Genomic DNA, 20688 nt, shown 5'->3' on the forward strand with positions numbered 1-20688 from the left:
AGATACAACACCACCTTCTCCCCCTGCACCTCAACCCAGAACCTTTTTATCTCAAGTTTAACACTGTAATAACCGTGTACCAAACAAAGTGACGAGTAAGCTCTGTGATGTGTATGCATGCATATGAAGAGCCAGGAGTGCTATAGACACGTGACTTTTAACATGACTTTGACACATTTTGGACATGTTCGTGTGGGTGAACACATTTGCACACTGTCAACTTATTAAATACTCAACAAATTTTGACAGGTAATGAACAAGCAAATACTGTGTAAACACGTTTTACTTGTAAATAACACGTGAATGACGAGTTGTTGGATGCAAATTTCACCCGTTTATGTCCCTTCTGGTCCACTGCATTTCTCGGTAGTTTTAGTCGCATCTCTTCTCACTGGCTGTTCAGATCCAGGGCTAAAGATCTGGTTATACTTCACAGGATGTAAGACATCACATCTCGCTGACATAATTGTCATTGAAACAGTCTTTTTCGCATGGATAATTCATACAGAAAGAGAAACTGCGGGGGAGAAGTCCTGGTGCGCCCTCCCACCGTATCATGCATCAGACGGAGGAGAAGAGGATCACGTTGTTGAATGAGGAGGAGGGGGAGGAGGAGAGGTGGTGGTTCTCTTGTTCATCACAGAAATGGAAAAATAAAAGACATGAACGTAGGTGGCACGTTCGCCTACTCAAAAGGGTCAGACCTGAGCAGGGCGAGTTCAGTCTGTTGGTCGAATAGATGCAGGAGATGGACAATGAGAGGCACTTTTCCTATTTTCAGATGTCCGTTAACCCTGCGAGGGAGATGCTCCTTGAATCATTCCATCTTGCTAGTATAACAACTGGCTTCTGGGAGCGGACCAGTTGAAGGGAAATGACAATGTGTAAACAAACACCCCAACAAGGTTCTGACCAATCACACAAGACTTGGGGGGGGGGGTGCAAGTACGCGATTTCCGTCACACACCCACGTCAGAGACACACAACTTCGGCACTTATCATGGAGTATAGACCAACCTTAAACCCCTTTAGCAAAAAAAGGTGGGTGACTCCCAATGTTAAATGGCTATAAAACCTGATGTTTCTATGCTTCAGTGTTTTAGATTTTAATGCAGTAAACTCCTACATAAACAATACTTAGAGTATTGACTTATTACATCTGATGCTGATATAAAGTTTTTATAGCTTTGATTGTTTAAACAACTTTGACCCTGTTAAAAAACACAAAGATTTATGTCAATGTTCCAATGAACCAATAAACCTATTTAGTAAAGCTATTTAGTTATTACATCTTCTGTAATGGTGCCTAATGATTTTTTTTTTTTTACTCTTGTCAGTTTCACTGCAAATACAGTGGAGAGGTTGACAGTATGCATTAAAACATTTCCTTTATACATTTTAACAAATAAAAAGAAATGTGCTAAGTAAAATGTCAGTTCGTATGTGTGCTAAAAAAAATCTTTGAGAAAGAATACACTGTAGTGAGAAAAGCTGCACCCTTTGTAAATAAACTTATAAGTATATAGTATTTAGTTGAATATGCATTTAAATGTACCATATTTTTCAAATGTTGTATTTCTTGCTGTTAATAAAAGCTAAACAAACTTGAATTCTTTGTCTTGTTGATCCCCTCCACCCCCCATCTGACTTGAATTATACTGGCCTATGGTTTGTTGCAGTCCAAGCAGATATTGTGCTCACTGGTTTTGCAATGATGACAAATTTGGGATATACTGTGCAGCTCTAAAACACAGTGCAGGTACAACGTGGCTTCAATGTGCCATGTGGTTTTCCAGGGCGTGACTTGGAGATTTTCTCTGCCAAGGTGTTGAAATCACACCTGGAAGACTTCCTACAGATGTTTTATCAAAAAGCGATCTGACACTGTGTCTTTTTCCCCCCTTTCTTACAATATCTTAACAACACATCTCCTGTTTTAATCTTATTCTTTCACTCAGTAGAATACATCAATTAGACAGTTTTTGTTTAAATGTTCTAAAATCTTGTAACGCCAAACGTAAAAAGTCTCATAAACATTTACCTTATTAAAAGAAAAACATTAAATTCCTGTGATCTGTTGGGTCTATTTTTTTGTTTGTTTTTCTGAGCTTGGAAAGTACATTTTAGTGTGTTATCAGGAATAAAAGCATAATATGAGTCACTGTTCTTCAAAAACAGTTGCTAAAACAGGGTTGTGTGGCCTGGCAGTAAACCCGTACAGAGAAAATTTCATTGGCTTGCAGTTTGAATCCAACCTGAGAGCTTTTCCAAAGTCCTCTGGACCCTCATGACCACGGATGACCCGTCCTAAAAGGGTGGTTGCTGCACTTTTGCAGCTGGCAGCTGCTAAAAGTGAGTCATAGGTTAGGTTTGAAAGGACACTAATAAGAGTGTTTGTATGTAAACATTTTTATGTATGTAAATTATGCCCACACCATATTCCCCTCTGTATCAGTGAATAAATCAACAGCATTTTTTTCTTCTTCAAAAACTCTTCTATATTTAGCCGAGGTTCATGAATGGTTACCCAGAAGTCTACTTTCTGGTAAAAATCGGTCAAGGTTTGTTCCTTTTTAACCATGAAATTGGAAAAAAATAATAAACATGATAACATGATTAATTAAAGACAAAAAAAAAAACTTTTACTGTACTTAATAGTGCACATTTTAAAAAGACTTTCATACAGTATTCTGTTAAACCTAAACGTTATAAAAATATCACCCTTAAAATTTGCAACAGGTGTTCGTCTGCATCAACCTCTTAAGCCTGCGGGCCAAAATGATACCTTTCTTAAACTGCAATCGTTGGCCGCACAAAATCACTCAAATGGTCCGTGGGCTGCACTTGGACACCCTTGTTTTAAAAGCTTACATTGGTGAGTATCAAAATGTCTAAAAGTTTTCAACTCAGGAAGCTATTTGGGCCAAACAACAGTTGGACAATTGGACAAATACATTAATCATTAGCGATTGGCTGACTCCAGATGTATTATTTGTTTGAAATGGATATTTTAAAGCCATCGTCATTTAGGTCTCAAGATAATTAAAACGCATCAATAGCTGTTCTATAAAAGCACTGCAGCCCTTTAATCGGATTGAATCATAGGTTTCTAATAAATCCTACCCATATTGTGAACATCACTGTAAAATGCAGAAAATCACGTTAATTGTTTAGAAAAATCCAAATTCTGTGTTTCATAGTAAAATCCACTTTTATCGTCCAATACTGTGATTCAGTCAGTGTTCATTGCATCTCAGAAAGTCCTGAGACTACAAATGGAGAGCTGAATGCAACATACCCTTGTTTGTGAAATCTAAAATCTTACAAGTTGCCGTACAATGGTCAGCACAGACGGGCATTATCATAAAACTGATCATTCAAGAGCAATTTAACACCACAGGTACATAAATGTTTTGAGCAAATCAGATGTGCAAGTCAGATGTTCAACAAAGCACGAGTCGCATGCAATGTGTATCGTCAACATAAACCACTCAGTGACTTCAGCTTTTTCACACCTCCTTCAGAGATGAGGCGAAGAAGAATAGATGATTCAAGACCATCGGAGGAGTCTGTCACTGGGAAGAGTTGGAGGATGATAAACATATTGAAGAGTAAAGAATAAAGAAAAAAAACTGAAGCAGAAGTGTCAGAAAAAAGACATTATGTGACAGGAAGGCACAAGAAAGAAATGGAAGTATAAACTGGGACTGAAGGGTGGACCCAAGTGAACTGTGTGTTCACAATAAGCCTCTGTTTTTTGGCAAGTGTGTGTGTGTTTGTATGTGCGTGCCACCAAGGCCAGTCCCATGCCCTGCACAAACACTGCCCTTGTGTTGCCCTTGCACTGCCAGCTTGGCCCCACAGACCCACTGAGGAGCAAAAAAACACAGCGGCTGGGAGGGAGCAGGGAGGTCACACGGGGCTGCTCGTGTTTTGCTTTGTGGAATCTGTAGCTCCAGGTGGCTCAGCGGCACCTTCGGAGGCTTCCACATACCTGCATAGTCGCCGCGCAGTGCAAGTCCCTCAGCAGACGGCACGGAAATAAGCCGCTTTATTACACCAACAAACACACGGAATTCAATACTGAAGTACGTACACTCGCTTCAGGCACGGAAGCAAACACCGCTGGTGTTTACCATACAGTTACCGAAGAACTACAGAGAATGCAAACTCTTATCACAATCACACAGTATTATTCAAAGCAAGCTCTGACATAAACTCTCACCACAGGGAAGGTCAAGCCCCGCAGGAATAAAAAAACACCACACAAATATGCAAAGTCTGCCCTGGCAAACTGTTTCTGTGAAAGACAAGAGAAGGAAATGAAATGCATAGTTCCAAAACTTCTTTTTGTCTTTTGACAAGAAATCAAATCTACAAGGATTCCTTTTCCTTTTATTTTTTTTTTTAAAAAGGAAAAATAAATACTCATCTTCCATAAAGACATTTGACATCACAAAGAAAGGCCTAAGGATCTATTTCTGCTCGGATAGAATTAGATACTTCCTTGTTTTGTCTTTTTTTTTTTTTAAAGAACATTTGAATAACTGGATGATTCATCTCCAGCTTTCTGAACATCCAGAGATCAGAGATGAGAATAATAATACAAAATGTCTGGAGGTGGTGCAGATAGTTGTTCCTGTTTTGATGTTGGATTGTACACAAACAGCTGCTCCATCAGGGTAACAACAAGGATTATTCTTTGTTCCACTGAGGACAAAACAGACTTTATATGATTAGAAGCTGTGCCAAAGAGGAAACAATAAACAGCTACCACTGGAATCTGAACATGTTACAAACATGGGTTTTCCACTTTGGGTCAATAATTTTCCATTTAGCACCAAGCTAACATCTATTATGACCACGTCTAGCATTTGTATATAAATAAATATCTTTTTACATCTGTCACCATTTCCAAAGCTCAAATGTTCATGAAGCTTGTCACATCAATCATATGCGATCATATTTGTTTTCTTGTTTTTGTTCTTAATTTAGATATAACTTTCTAAATGAATGAATTAAAACAGTTTTGTAAAAAATATGCCCAAATTGACTGTTTTGTCCATTGAGCCATTCAAACTCCAAAACGTCATCTAACTATAAAATGGATTCTGGAAAAAAATGGTATAGTGCTGCAAAAAGTATTTGCACCCTTACATATTCATTTTGTATTTTCTGTTTTTGCTTACACATTTTAGATCAGTAAGTACATGTTAATATCAGAGAAAGATAACCTAAGAAAATACAAAATGCATTTTTTCAAAAGATTTAATTTATAAAAAAAAAAAGAACTATCCAAACCAACCTGGCCTTATGTGAAAAAGTAAATGCCTCCTAAACCTGATAAGTCCTTTGTCTCTCTCTGGATGAGTCGTCAATGTGTTCCTGGAGTCCTTTTGATCAGCTGGCTACTCCTGGGAAGGTTCACCACTCATCCATGGTTTCTCCATTTGTGGATAATGGCTCGATTAAGTGATTTCTTGATTCTACAGGTCTGGGAGTGGCTGGTGAAACTGAACTCAGGTTTAAAAAATATATATATAAATTCAGTTATTATTCTTATATAATTATTCTTAGTCCTCTTTGTATGACTAATAATTAATATTGCTTTAAAAATGTTGAAAACGTAAGATTCTGCAATGTTTTAGCCCCAAAATTAAAACATTAACACAACTATCAGAATGAGAAGAAATAAAAGCTGTTATGGGACTGACACCAACATTACGACTGAATGGTGCCGACCACATCAGCATTTGTATGTCTGCACTGATAAATTGGTGGGTTTATTTCAGCTGCATTTCCACCACAAATGGCTGAAGACAAATGCCAGTAACTGGCAATAACTCGCAGTGAGATAGTATTTTTTTTTTTTGGAAGCTCTAGCAAAAAATAAATAAAAATGAATCAGCTGCCTTATGATGGAATTGCAGAACTAAACATTTAAAATTGAATAAATGAAACACAAAATGTTGCAAAATTTGTTAATATCTTGATGTAATTTAACAAATCTGGGCTTTCCTGAACAATTAAGTATTTTTTGCACTTTACGATCCCTGTCACAATGAATGAGATACTGCAGTCTGTGTGATGTGACATCTAGGGGGGAACCCTGGGGGCTCAGGTCTCCTCAACATGTTACAGAAAGCAGAGGCAAGGAGGTTTACTACAAGCATAAACAAACTACAACATTTAATGCTAAGCACAAAGTTTAAAGCAGAACAACATCCAAATCATTCTGAACAACTTTTCTGTAAGATTTGTCGACTATGATTAACTGGAACTGAAAATTAACTGTGTGACAATACAAACAATTATATTCTTATCAAAAGTAGAAAAGAAGCACACTAATCCTTACCTCTTCTTTTAGCAAATTTCTATGTCACTCAGTGACGCCAAAGCGAGACGTAGCTTTGTAAAGAGTTTTGAAGACGTGCAGAATTAGATATTCTTCTCGAAAACATTAACAAAGCTAAACCTGATTTAAGTGAAGCGTTGCCAAAACGCGAAACAGCAGCTCCTGTCAAAACCAGTTAACCCTGTGCTGAAACTGCTCTGAAGGCTGCAGAACGTCTGATCGTTAGGGTGCAAAAGAGACGCAAGAGGCTGCAGCGTCCTGATTGTCATTTAAAATTTGGTCATCAACTATATGCAGTCAACCCTGTTAGCAAAACATCTCACGTACCACAAGATTGATTTAAAATCTAACTTTCAGGAAATAATCACTGAATGTTCCTCTGCAAGTGATTAACTTTTGGAGCCACCACAATCATCATTAGCCAATAAAAACATGGCTATAACTCAGCCAGCTTTACAGATACTAAGCTAAAATTTGATGTGGTCGTAGCTGAGGGCCATTCACAACACAAGTCTCACGATATTGCTTGAGATTGGATATAATGTTCAAGGACCAAGACTGGCAAAACTCTTGTCATAAGATGATCTTGGTTTAAAACTCTGTCAGTTTTAAACTAAGGTCTTCTAGGCTTTTAATTGTTGAAACTTGTTTGTATTCATTAAAACTGAAATATTTTCTTATTGTATTGTTTACATTTTATGAATGTGCCATATGATTTGATACTTGTTAGGTAGAAAAGTGTGGTTTCATCATAAGAAACAGATTATTAAAAATTAAAAAAAAAACAATGGAAAAAATGACAACAGATTTCATAACGCCCTGAGAATCCTGTGTTTAAGTTCAAATTTGACCTTGGGGAGTATAATGTTCATCATGTGCTAAGTGTATCAAAGTTTCCTGTTAGTCACAGTTGCTGCTGTTGAAAGTGCAGCCCGAGTTAATATTCTTGAGAAATTACCAAGCAAAGCTACAATAACTAACCATCTAGTGGGGTTTGAATGTAGCTGCTGATTTTCCTTCACACAGGGTTCTCATTTAATGTTTCCTCCCCCCTGCAGCTCTCCCATGGCCCACACTTGCAACAAAAAGTACTTTAGTGCAATGTTGAGAGGTGAGATGTAAGATCTGAAATGAACATTTTGAACAACTAAGAGGCATTACCACTTACAATCACAACAAAATGAACTCCGACCTATAAGAACTTTAGCCATCAAACATTACAGTAAGAGGTTGTTTAGCGAGAAAGACAATCATCTACAACACTGTTTAATAAACGGGAAGTTTAGAAGTACAGAAAACCCCAGCCTGTCACAAACAGCCTCCAGAGAATCAGAGCCTCTGATTCAGTTGGTGGAAAGAATGAAGACAAACTGACAAAAATAACACTGAGCATGGGTGAATATAGCAGAGATGACTCCCACAAACACACACACACACACTGCTGGTTCTTCAGCACTGGTATTCCAGCATCTTGCCAAGCTACCATTTATCTCCTGCGTAAACAAAGGACCACACATTGGTAAAGAATGACAAACACACACACAGAAACCTGGAAATGGAGGACGTTTTTAAGCCCTGGCCATCATTTTGCTGTAGAGGTGACTGGGATGTTCTGAACTGTGGTAACAAACACAGTGATGTCCATCTCGGAGTTTCACATCCATCCATCTGTTTTGGCACCTCAACTGAAAGTACACCGCTCTGCCACTTTATGTTCAACTAATAATTCAACACACAAACTAATGTTACCCACAAGAATCTGAATGCTGCATTATTTGTATTTTGGAGTAAAGTCTATGTCTTTTTTCCCTGGACAGGGACTATGACACAGTCTTTTTATTACTTTCCATCTGTCATTAGTTAACTGCAGCAGTGCTTATTCTATTGTCTAGATTAAAAAACACACGCACACACACAAACTGTCTAATTTTAAGTAATACCTCAAGTAGTGAGGTCAGTGCTATAAAGATAATGCTAACTAACAAACAAGCTCAGGGGCAGGGTTTCCTAAGATTGTGTTAGTGAAAGGGTTATGACCGCTTAGAGTTAATGTAAGCAAGGTAAAGAGCACCCAAGGTCATTTCTGTAGGAAAGAAGGAAAAAAAACATGGCCTTCATTTAGTTTTTGTTATATTGTTGGGCTATGTGATGGTTTTGTGTGGTCACTTACATTCCTGTCTCTCTGTGACAGTAATATGCAGTGCTGGATGGAAGATCAGTGGCAGGAGACAGAGTAGCATGAATAATTGGATCAAGCTATTTTTCCACATCTGAGTAGGAGTGAAGGGGGGAGGCTTGTGGGGGGGATGTCAGAAAAACAGCACACAGGTGGGAGGCGTGTGTACTGATTATTACTGGTTATTGGCCACCTGCACTGACTGAGAGCATGAAATGTGGTTATCATGCTGACAGGTGTCAAAGCTGCTGTTGAAACACAACATATAAAGAGTCAGAAAGTTAACAAAATGTTTACTCTGCAAAACACCTGCAGCAGAAACACGAACAGTGAGGCAGTTCTGGAGTTTATCGGCTCATATGCCAAGATATGTAGGCCTCATCTGACACAAACGTTGGTAAAATTGATGAATCTGGTAATTATGTTGATCAACTGGCCGACAAATGTCAAGATAACAGCATACTTTCTTTAAATATTTCATTTAATACACATCTGAGATAAGGACAGAGGCAAGGGCTTAATTTGACATCACCAGACCTCCCTCTTCCCTAATATCTCTTCCAGTTTATCTGGAGAGACTCCAAGGCCAGGCAAGCTCTGAGATATAGGGGGGCATCCACATGGGAGTGGTGGTTTTGAATACATAAAAGTTTTTTATTCGTTTCTTTCTTGAGTCCTCATGGAAGCAGCATTTTAGTAGCCCCTAAATCTTTAAGCAAACATGTTCCAAGGTGGAAAAAAAATATCTTGAATTGCCACCCTTGTTTTTTTTTGTGTTGACAGCCAAACCAAAACCTTTGGAAAACTACGCTGTTATAGCCCCACCTGTAATCTAACCAATGACCTGAGGGTGTTCTCTTCTTCTTGGGTTTTCATTTTGAACCCAGTGTGTGAGCCTTACGCACATGTTCCTCACCTTGCTTCCTGCTTTTTTTCATGGTAGAGTTACAGCACCAAATACCGGCCCGGCATAGCTACTTCAGTGCCTTGGGTCATTTTGTTTTTGTGTTTCTGTGTGGATGAAGACATTTCTAGACACGCAGACATGTTTACCAGGGTATGTTTTTTTAGAAACGTCAAAATAAAAAGATAATTTTAGAAAAACTGTGTTTCCGTATGGGCAAGGCTCTAGCCTCTTTTGCGAGTCCTGAGTCTAGCCTGAGGTCTTCTCATAGTGGGACATGTCTAAAACACCTCCCTTGCAAGGCATCCAGAGGACACCTAATCAGATGACCAAAACTACCTGAACTGGTTCCTTTAGATGCTAAGGAGCAGCTACTCCCAAAAAAAAAGCCAAACTCCTCACTCTATCTGTAAGGGTGAGTCCAGCCACTCTGCAGAGGAAGCTCTTTCAGCTGCTTGTATTCGTAACCTCATTCTTTTGTTCATTACTCACTGGTCATTATCTGCAGTTCATGACCATAGATGAGGGATGGAATGTAAATTTAATAGTAAGTTATGATCACTGCAGACTGTCTCAATCCTTCCATCAATCTCCCACTTACAAACAAAACCCTGAGATTCTTGATCTCCTCCACATGGAGCAGTAGCTCATTCCCAACTGGGAGTTGGCATCCCACCCTTTTCCAGCTGAGAACCATGGCTTCAAACTTGGAGGTGATGATCAGTAGTCAGTTATCAATAAGTTAATAATTGACATACTTTGTGCAGTTAATTAAATACAGACACTGTGATAGGAAAAAATGTGAAATGGTTTACCTTCACTACTCAGCTTTATAAACTTTAATAAGTTTAAAGTTTGACTGAGTTTAGCAACATCTGTGCCAAGAGAGAATGTTGATTGTCACAAATGACTAAGTTCTAGTGATGCGGAAACATGAAACCCAACAAGGAAGTTAGTACGTCTGATGTTCAGAGAGGTTTGGCAGCGATTAGGTAAATGAGGAGGAAACAACACAGGAAAACAGATGTAATTAGTGTTTGCTGTGACGGTGAAACACTTTAACATGAAGCTGACTTCCACAAATTCCCCACCTGTCAGGACGAGGACTCTTCATTCAGATTGCAGGTAAGGCAGTGCCCAATTACTCCACCCAGTCTTTCACCCGGTAACACATACACACACACAAAATAGGTCAAGATAACTACAAGATCAAGCAGGCTCACTTACAGGCAGAGGTTTTACCTGCTGTTTTCTGAAGTCCTATTTCATGTGCTTCTGCTCCTCTCTGGGGTCATCTGGAAGAATTCTGGGACACTGCATCTGATGGACAAGGTTACAAACCAAATCAAAGGTTTGGCAAAGAGAGGAAATCCCAAGCTATATGTCCAAGCTATATAAAAAAAAGGCAGAAATGTTCAAGAAAATACAACATTCCATGTTACCATTGGAAAAAAATGGGGATATTGAAAAAATAAACAGAACAAAACAAGTTCTGGCTGTGAGAAAGTATGCACTGAACACAAATATGCACACCTGATTAGGCCAGTAGCCTCAGCTGGACCAAGATAAGTGATAAGGCAACAAAACATGCTCAGACCCCAGTTTCTGACTACTTACTCCTCCCAAACTCCTCCTTCAGGGACACATAATCATTCAACTCAAAGGAAACACAGCAACTAAAAAAAACTAAATATCAGAAAAAAATAAAAAGCTTAATCATCCAGAGATTTCTTAAGCAAACTATTTTTGTATGCAACAACCACTGAGTTTAGCTGACATACATCACCTCAAAGCTTGCAAAAAAAAAAGTTATCTTTGGTCAGTGGAACCATGATGTTTAACAATAAAAATGGCTTTAACCTAAAGAATTAAAACTGAGAGGAAAGGTTGAGTCAAATCTAAAAAAAAAACAAGTGTTATATTTCTTTAGCAGTATGAGGCTGAAAATCTGACAGACTCCAACCAACGCAGTGAAGAACTGAAAGTCAAGATCTGAGAAATCTGAGAACGCTGCCATCGCAGGACGACTCCATGATTTAGTGTACAGACAAAGTTTTGACATGCAAGAAGAGAAGCTCATTATATTCAGGTCAGAGTATGAACAGGCTGGAATGCCATTAAAAAAAACCTGCATTGTCTGAGTTTGGTTACCCTTTAGCAGCCTGCAGACTGAACTTTATATGTATGCTAAAATCCAGGTGATGTGATTAAGCTCACTTCTCTCTGTCTTACCTTCGTATACTTTTCTCATTTATTCATTATATATTGCCATGTGTCCACTCTCTTTTCCCTCCCCCTGCTTGTAACTCCAGAAATACATCTTTATGGATCTCTTACTTCTCAGAACGTCTTCCTGGCAACTGTGATGTTTAAATCAGGTAAAGCAAATTCAATTTCTAGAAGTTATCAAGAGCTCAGTCATCCGCATCTGACATCATAAAAAAGAAAATTACAGCAGCAGGATGAAAAACAATAGACAATGCTTGGTCAATCTGCGCGTGCATTTGCCTTCAAACGATGATATATACATATTATAATTTATAGTCATTTGAACTTTATCTGGATAGATCAGAAAAGCAGTAAATGTGTTGACAATCGCCCTGTTTAAAATTGAGAGATTTCATGAAGTCATGACATTTACTTCATTCTGTTGATAACTGCTGATATTTTAAAGATCAAGTTTGAAAGTATAATTTGATTCCTAATATTTAGATTACATTTAAAATCAGTGTTTGCTGAAACACCAAAGAACCAGGAGGATGTTTTTTTTTTAAACCAATGTTTTAACAAAGATGGACTACCTAAACAAAGATACAGAATAAACTCCAGGTAGATTTAAAGGAAACGTGAATTGCTTCTCTGCTGCTTTGCTTTTTTAGGAGCTGATGTTAGTGTGTAAATTAGCTTGTTAGCGAGCTTTCAGCAGGCTGTTTTATTCACACACATACTCATCAGGGACGGCTGGTATAAGTGGGCTAGTCAGGCTAGGCTCTCCATGGTGTTTACAATAAAAATGTTAAAATACCTAATAAACACAAATTAAAAATATTGTATCACATTTTGTGAAATTTACAACAAAACTTGTGCCAAACAGTCTCAATGAAATCCCAGAGTCTTTCCAAAGGGCTAACTTTTCACAGCCCTGTTCATTTAATGAAATTTCATGGTACAGAATGATTGACAGACGTCTTGTCCCGCCCCCTCAGTTTGCTGCTCATTTGGGCTAATTTAGTTCAGCCCAGGGTCAGCCCAAGGCCTCAGGCTTCAGCCAATGAGGGTGGATGTACAATAATGGGCCTCAAGCGCGAGTGTATATGGGTGTAAACTGACGTAGTTACTATGGCGAGCAAGATAAACATAAACGAGGGGGATTGTTTTTATTTATTTATTATTTTATTTAATTTCTCACCCGTGTTCCTTAATGTCTTTGGGGGAAATACCGGAAGTGAAGAGGTTGAAGGTGGGTAGACCAAAGGATATTAAAAAAAGAAAAAGTGTCAAAACCAAAGTTTTTCTGTGACCTGGTTTCAGCAAAAGGACTGGCTAACAGCAGATGTAGCTAACAAATCTTTAACAAGGTTGTTATAAACCTATTTGCATCCCAGAAAATTTGTTTGAGTGAGCTTCTCTTTAAATAAGGTAGGCTTCATTTACAAAGAAAAATGCACTTTGATTTGATTTTATGAGAGTGATTAGTAATTGCGTTAAGGAGTGTGGTGCAGTGTTATGCAAAGCTGGTTGACTGGAAAAAATAATCTGAAATAATTACAGTTCAAACTCTTAAAGCAGGGGAATTAAGTTTTGGACAACTGACAGAGGTTCTGGGTAAGCTTGGTTTTTGGTGGTGGTTTGTTTTATGGTTGTCTTGTGCTAAAAAAGGACAAAATCAATTTATAGCAGGTTTTCTTAATTTCAAATTGGATGCTTCTGTTGTTTGAATCCAAACTGCAGTGTTTCATTATATATCTGTTAGCCCACCCTACAAATATCACCACCAGCTGCCACTGATACACATGCTAACTTTTGTGGCTTCTTGCAAACAGCTTTATGTTAAAAAGGGCAACGAGTAGCACTTCTCAAGCTATGACCACCTGTGGATTTGCTACCTGATAAGCCAGCTGACTTCTCTTTTTTTTAACAAGGGGGAAAGTTATGGGGAACTCCCCTTTTTGGCCACCGTACACAGCTGAGTGACAGCTCAAAGTAAGAGGTGGGGCGGGGGTGGGGACTTAGCACTATTTACGACCAGAGAAAGCACTGCACCACCTCTGCCACTGCAATAAAAGAAACTTAAACCACAGAAAAGGAAAGACAAAAAAAATGTTGTGGTTTTGAAACCTGACTTTTTAACACCGCACTATACCTTAAAACCAGAAACTTGCCCAAACCTAATCTAGAGGTCAAGGTGAAAACAGCAACAATATCAAATACCATCCACCCACAATCCAGTGTTTCATCTGTATCAACAGGCTGCGTTACATATAGAAAAAATGAGATAACTTGGGAGTCGCTTCAAAGAATTTTTTTGTTTTGTTTTTTCAGCAATTTTCATTGGATAAAGGCTGCACCAACATTTTATTGTGTTTGCCTTCTTTAGTTGTTCTAAACATGCTTGGTCTCTTTCGGTTTTCACTTCTTTGATATTGCGATATTAATATCATACTTGAGAAACCCTGACTTTGCTCGCTTCTCTTTCTCTTTAGACATCAGAACATATACAACACTGTGTGCTTTATCACTGCAGTTACTATCATCTGAATCTGGTGTGAGGAGGGCAATGAGAATCCATCTGATTGGCTAAATATAAACAAAGCGGGAATGTTTAGCATTTGGAATATAATAAGCCTCATTTATTTAAGCATAAATAGTCTATTGCAATAATGATATATCGCTCCCCTCAAACTTCTCACAAGACCATGTCCACAACTGATACCTTCATAATAATTTTCTTCATCCCCCTCTGAACAGCACTCTTCTTCTACAATAAAGTTAGGGCTGACAGTGGAGAAAGACTAAAAAGAATCATTTGTGCGGCTAAGTAAAAAAGAAAAAGCCAAGCAAAGCCATAACTGTTGCAGTCAGCACTAATAAAATGGTTTAAAACAAACCCCAAATTAAAAAAAACAGTCAAATAAAGATTTAAATCTCTAAAAACAAGAGTCAACATTAACAGGATGTTTGACTTGTAGGGAGATCTTGATGATTAAACCAATCGCCGTTATTATTTAGTGTCACATTACTATTACAAGCAAAAAAGAAAGCCAACTTCACTTAATGGTCATTATTATCATTAAAACCAGCCTTATAAAAGTTTAACTTAAGACTTTAAGTTTAAAAAATGTGGCAAGTGCAAGATATGACGATCTTTTAAAACTCTGAGTTTAAAGAATTGATACAGATTAGTAGGAGCACAATATCCACGTTTGCAAATACAAAATTAATGCTACAGTGTGTGTCTGTAGGTGTATGTGTGTGTGTGTGTTTGTGTAGTGTAATGAAGTGAGCCTGAGGCAGTTTCAAGCCTCCATCATGTCTGCTTCAAAGAGCTGCCTTTACTTAAACCAAGACGTCACTGAGAGACATGGAAAACAAATATACTATGAGCAAAAACATACAAGTTTACGACATGCAATACACACAGACTGAGACCAGATAACTTCCTGTTTTTCCCCCCAGTGGTTACGATGCTCTATCTTGTTTATCAGGGTGTAACACAGAGAGGTTGAAAACAATAACTGCAGGGAAAAGTGTTACAGTCAAAGAGGGTTTCTGTACGAGCACAAGAATGTGTTTCTATCAGGACAAATTTGTAGAGGGAAGGAAGGTTTACCCGGAAAATAGCTGTGGAAATAATTTGTGTTTCCTTCGCACGCCTACAGCAGAGCGACGCACAGGGTGACCAATTCCAAGAAGAGTGCTGTTTAACAATGATACAATCTCCGGCCAGAGACGGTTAATGTTTAACTCCTCAACTTACTTCAGCTCAGAAGCATCACATGATCCGCTGAGAATGTGTGACGGAGGGTCACAGAGATTTTAGGAAAACTTCTGAATCAAGGAAGGACACACAGAGGGTTCACTATGGAGCGGGTAAGAGATGACGTTTTTTGCTGGAGGCCAAACTCAGCTCTGCAAGGGTTCATAGAGAGTAACGTCAATGGCGTTATTTTTGCGGGGGAGCCTGATGTTAGACTTTGGATAAAAATACCATCTAAAAATATCTGCATCATTCAATGGAAAATCTCTGACAGATGTTTTGAAACCCTAATGCTACTAATCAACATTTTCAGTTTAAAAACAAAAAGGTCCAGATGTTCATGTGTTCTTCTCTTCAGGTCGATACGTCATTTTACTCAGAGGACTAGGTGTCAGTTCCGCAATAATAAATAAGAAACACCTTATTTTTATTTAATTCATCAATCAGATGAATAACTGACCAGTTTAACTTTTCAAGTAAATAAATAAGACCTGCCATTGATAACTTATTTGGAAACAAACAAAAAAACAAAACAAAACAAAAAAAATCTGGCAAGTATTATAAACCTTGGATTTGTCCCACATCTTTCATGTGAAAGTTTTAAACTACAAACTTGTGTAGATAAATGACAAAGTTAGAGCAGTTATGGTTACAACAATAAATAACATTATGCTCAATCTGTTGGTGCCTAGATTATGTGTTTTGAACGATTTTAAGCTACTACTATGCCAAATCTTAACTAAATATCTGTAAAACTGACTTGAGTTGTAGATATTTTTGTATTGGCTTAGGTAAATTAGCTGTGGCAGCCATCTTGAATTAGGTTGACTCCAAAAAGATATTCTGTTATAAGAGCACAGCCAATTCTTCCGAGAATTTCATTGAAATCCACCCAGAGATATTTTGCTAACACAACAGACAAACACACACACACAGGTAATTATTGCAGGTGAAAAAGCAACTACTTGTCCTAACCTACTGTATCCACATTATTCAAGGTGTTCTCAGTCTGAATCCAACACTTGCAGGTTCCCACAATGAATAATGCACTCCATCAATAACGAGTCTAATAAATGCCCAATTTTACCAAAAATCCTCTGTCATTTTAATGTTAGTGTCAGTAGTAACCTCTTAAACCTCTTAATATGCAAACAGGCTATGTGGGTATTTACTTTACGTACTTTGGTAACTTCTGGACCAAGAAAATAAAATTTCTTGCGTGCTTTAAAACTACTTAAAGGGATAGTCCAGTTAACTCTGATGTGAGGTTCTGTCTACCTAGTTAGTTACTTTTTTTACACCGGTATGTTGTTTTTGAGAAAGTTTTATAAGCTCGAAAAACAATAAAAATAAATACATAAAACTGGCCCGCCATGCTTTGATAAGGTAACTACAGATAACTATTTGACAGAACATCCCTTCAAAGTTGACTGGACTATCCTTTAAGCAAACCCAATATTAGTATCGACATTAAAATTGTACTTTTGAGAACCTATCCTAAAATCTTTGTTATATGGTTTGAACCAGCCTTCAACAATAACAAAAATGTTATTGACAATAACTTTCCAATGACTACCACTGGTTTAAATTTACAGAATAAATTTGTGACTAAGGCGTGTAAACTAAGGCAAGGTGCTATAACAAACAACAACCCTGAAGTTATTTCTGGGACGAAACAACTTTTAGCACAATGAACAGAGTGGTGGTTAGTGACGAACACATCCAGTAAAATGGGCAACTGGTGCAGTTTCTTGTGCAAAAACAAAAGGGTTCCTGCTCATCAACAGACTCCCTCCTGAAGGAGCGACTGACCTGACAGATACAAGATTTTCTCATCTCCAGGGCCTCCATGCTAATTACTGTCACCATTATCATTAGACAAAAACAGCATAGCGAGAGTCTGTGACATGACTTTCTCTCTCCCCAAAACCACACACACACACACACACACACACACCCTTCCCTTCCTCCACCCATCCTCCGATGTAGGAATGCAAGGAATGCACAATCCTAAAATGACTGGGGGCTTCACCACCGGCCGAGTCCCTTACAGTTCTTTACCTTTAGAGAACTTGGAGAGAGACACTCCTCATCAGCTAATGCATCCTCCTCTCTTACAGCACGGATCGGTCATTATGGGAGTCTTGTTTTTTCCTTTAGCATCCCCCTTAATCCTGTTAAAAACATCAGAGTTTTATTAAGATCATGAAGCAGTGATTTTGCTGACGGGTGAATGTTTAGAAGCTGAGGGTTTTAAAATGAAAGAACATTTCTGGACTGAAAAAGTAAAAAACAAAAACATCTAAACAAGTTCTACAATGTCCTTAGACTTCTAACCTAAATCAAGCTAAATGTGATTAAAAGTGAAAATTCAGTAAACATCAAAAATACGTCTCCATTCAGCCAGTTTAGAAAAAATACATCAATGTTACAGACATGGAGAATGAACCCGAGCACTTTGCTTTTCAGCGCTTCTTGCATCCCACTGAGCTAACAAGCTACACACACAGTTCAACCGTGGAATAAGACTTTCTATAATCTTACACTGCTGTTTAGGTTGCTCTGTGCTAGTCATGATGACGGATGTCCATTTTTAAAAATTGCAAGAACAAGTTCAACTTAGCCTTTTATGATGAGCACACAGCCTGCAAGGTTTGCTGGTTGACGTATTAAATAAAATGAACTGTTTTATGATTTTGTCTGAAAGTAAAACAAAAAAAAACAAAACAAACAGAAAAAAAACATTTATATATGTTCATATTAACCACTAGGTTATTTTCTCCTTTTTAACTCTTAGCTGAATAACATTAGTGCTTTTTGATGATGACATTGGCTTTATTTCAACGTCAGTGACTGAAACATGGATGGAAATCACATTAGTTACTCAGTTGGTTATTGACGAGGTCACATAGGCCTTGCTCACATAGAAATGTAGTGTTTCCAAAATAATCTCTTTTTTTGTCATTTGTAAAAATATCATTGTGTATAGAAATTACTTCATCCACACAGAAACACCAAAAAAAAAAAATCTAAAATGTTGTAGTAATTATGCCAGGCCTGTATGGGGCGCTGTAACGCTACCACGAAAGTACACCAGAAACAGGAAACAAAGCGTGGAACGTGCACATAAAGCTTGCACACTGGGTGTGAAATGTAAACACAACATAAAAAGAGGATGTCCGCAGGTAGTTTATTAGGTCAAAGGTGGAACAATGAGATTATTGTTTCCAAGAGGTTATGTTTTATCTGTTTACACAAAAACACAAGGGTGATGTTTCAAGACCTTTTCACTCTGGAACCAGTTTTACAAAAAAAAACATTTTGGTGATGCCGAAATATCGTTTCTGTGTGACCGACCCCTCATCTCCTTGTCCGACACCATCCTATTGTCCTATTGTCACATTTATTTAACTTGCTATGAAACGGGCCTTTGACATAAATACAGTTTACCATGTCAACAAAATGTTAAACAAATCAGCATTGCATGGAACCGTTCCTTTACTGTCTGTAATGGACTAAAGAGTGGAAAGTAATATATGCTTGCAAAAATCAGATGTCAACTTAAAACCTTGTCTTTGAACATAAGTTATTTATAGACAGTTTGGTTAATGAGTGAAAACACGCAAAAAGGAATGTGCCAGTGCGTGCAGTTCATGAGTGCCCAAACCAAGTGTGGTCTGAAAGCCCATTGGTTTTGACTGTGCGTCACCGTTGCCTCAGCACAAACAAAAGACTACTGTTTGTCCAATTCCAAAACAATACTCACTCATGAGCACAGTGGATGTTTAGAGCTATAAGCTTTCATCACATAAGACCGGGAGAAAAATCACACTCAGCGTGCAGTTAAAGTAACGTGAAGCATTTCATAGGAAGAACTACTAAGTTGTCTGTTGTATTTATTTGTGGCCTTTCTTCCCCTCTTTCCCCTTGATTTAGCTTCTTGCTCCAGTTACTATTTATAGTAGCCATTGTGAGGCTGCTCTGCGGTGGGTGGAGTTCAACTCAATCGGAGAGCGTGTTCTCTTGATTTTTCTCTGATGTTGTAAATCAGTTACTTTTTGGCTGTCTGACTGACCAAAGGTCTACCTTAACCTGCGGTACAGCACTGTTGATCACTCAGATGGCAAACACACGTTAGCATAATGCAAAACTGAAGTTCAATCAACTGGAGGTAACGGAGATCAACAGGTTAAAGAAGAAAAGAGCTCGAGGAAAAACTCAACGCTGATCAGACTCACAAACAACTGGATAGAAATCACAGGAGATTAGCAGGCGTAATTCCAATTTACCAATATTTTATAGAAAATTAAGCCCAGTTGCAGAAGAGGTGTATGGAAGAAGCATTCATTAAAGACCTGTATGTGTTGAGAATGACTCTCTGAATTTATTGTATATATGTATTGTCCAAGATAAAAATAACCACAAAAAAAAAAAAAAAACATCATTCACTACTAAAAGGTGTACCCCATAAATTGTAATAAATGAGCAAAGTCAGCAGAGTTAGGTTTTGTTGCCAACAATTACGAGTTGTTTCTTTACATTTGAACATTAATGTGTACACCTCAGACAGTCTTGGCACGCGACGGATATTGAGTTGATAAAATAATTCCCGGAAGTAAACGGAGTCAGAGGGACAACAATGAAATCAGAGACCCCAGGTCAAAGGTCAAAATGCAAAGATGTTTCTTCTTCTGAAAAGAAACAGTGACTAAAACACAAGGTTTTTACCACACTATTTTGACTTAGTTTTCGGTACATAATTAATAAAATGTGGAATATATTGCATTCATTATTTTTAAAAGTGAACAGCTGCCATAAGTGAGAGCGGCTTAGGATGAGCTTTAGCTGCAGGTTGTGGTCAAATCAGATGGGTTCACTCGTGTAGCTGTATGCCAAAAACACACACACACACACACACAGACAGACAGACACCCAGCAGAATCGAACACTGTCCATAAGTGTCAACAACCTTCAAAACATTCTGCCACCTTGAGCTGAAGACATCAGTCTTGTAGTCCTTTTAAAAACAAGTAGGGCGTTGTGTGCCATAATCGGCTGCATATCAGGTTCTTCTTTGGGATAGTTAAGCTACGGCAGAAACAGAAAAATCAGTTCATAAAAGGAGCTTTATTGGCGTTCCACTGCAATAAGGCATGACAAGAGACAGTAAGAGTAGAAAACTTGTAAAGGGCTGACACAAAGCAAAAAATCTATGCAACTTGATAAATCAATGCTAAAATATAATAAATGCTAAAAAATCTACCTGCATTAAACCA

The 20688-nt window shown here is 38.0% G+C and overlaps 1 protein-coding gene across 11 annotated transcripts in view; it reads right to left on the bottom strand.

Annotated features, from left to right (window-relative positions):
- Positions 1 to 20688, bottom strand: part of pik3cb (phosphatidylinositol-4,5-bisphosphate 3-kinase, catalytic subunit beta) — a 74788-nt gene that overhangs the window by 46610 nt on the left and 7490 nt on the right. For 2 of the 11 annotated variants that reach the window (XM_017422037.3, XM_017422038.3), the window contains exons 2-3: positions 17474 to 17586; positions 10678 to 10755 (exon numbers count right to left, since the gene is read on the bottom strand). The exons of 2 other annotated variants lie outside the window; for them this stretch is intronic. The gene's annotated coding sequence lies outside the window, so the exon portion shown is untranslated. Of the gene's footprint in view, positions 1 to 10526; positions 10591 to 10662; positions 10756 to 17473; positions 17587 to 20688 lie in introns of all 11 variants that reach the window. 7 more of the 11 variants (XM_017422039.3, XM_025007188.2, XM_025007187.2 and 4 more) reach the window with 6 other exon arrangements.

Source organism: Kryptolebias marmoratus, linkage group LG2, assembly GCF_001649575.2.
Source record: "Kryptolebias marmoratus isolate JLee-2015 linkage group LG2, ASM164957v2, whole genome shotgun sequence".
In the NCBI taxonomy this organism is placed as follows: Eukaryota; Metazoa; Chordata; class Actinopteri; order Cyprinodontiformes; family Rivulidae; genus Kryptolebias; species Kryptolebias marmoratus.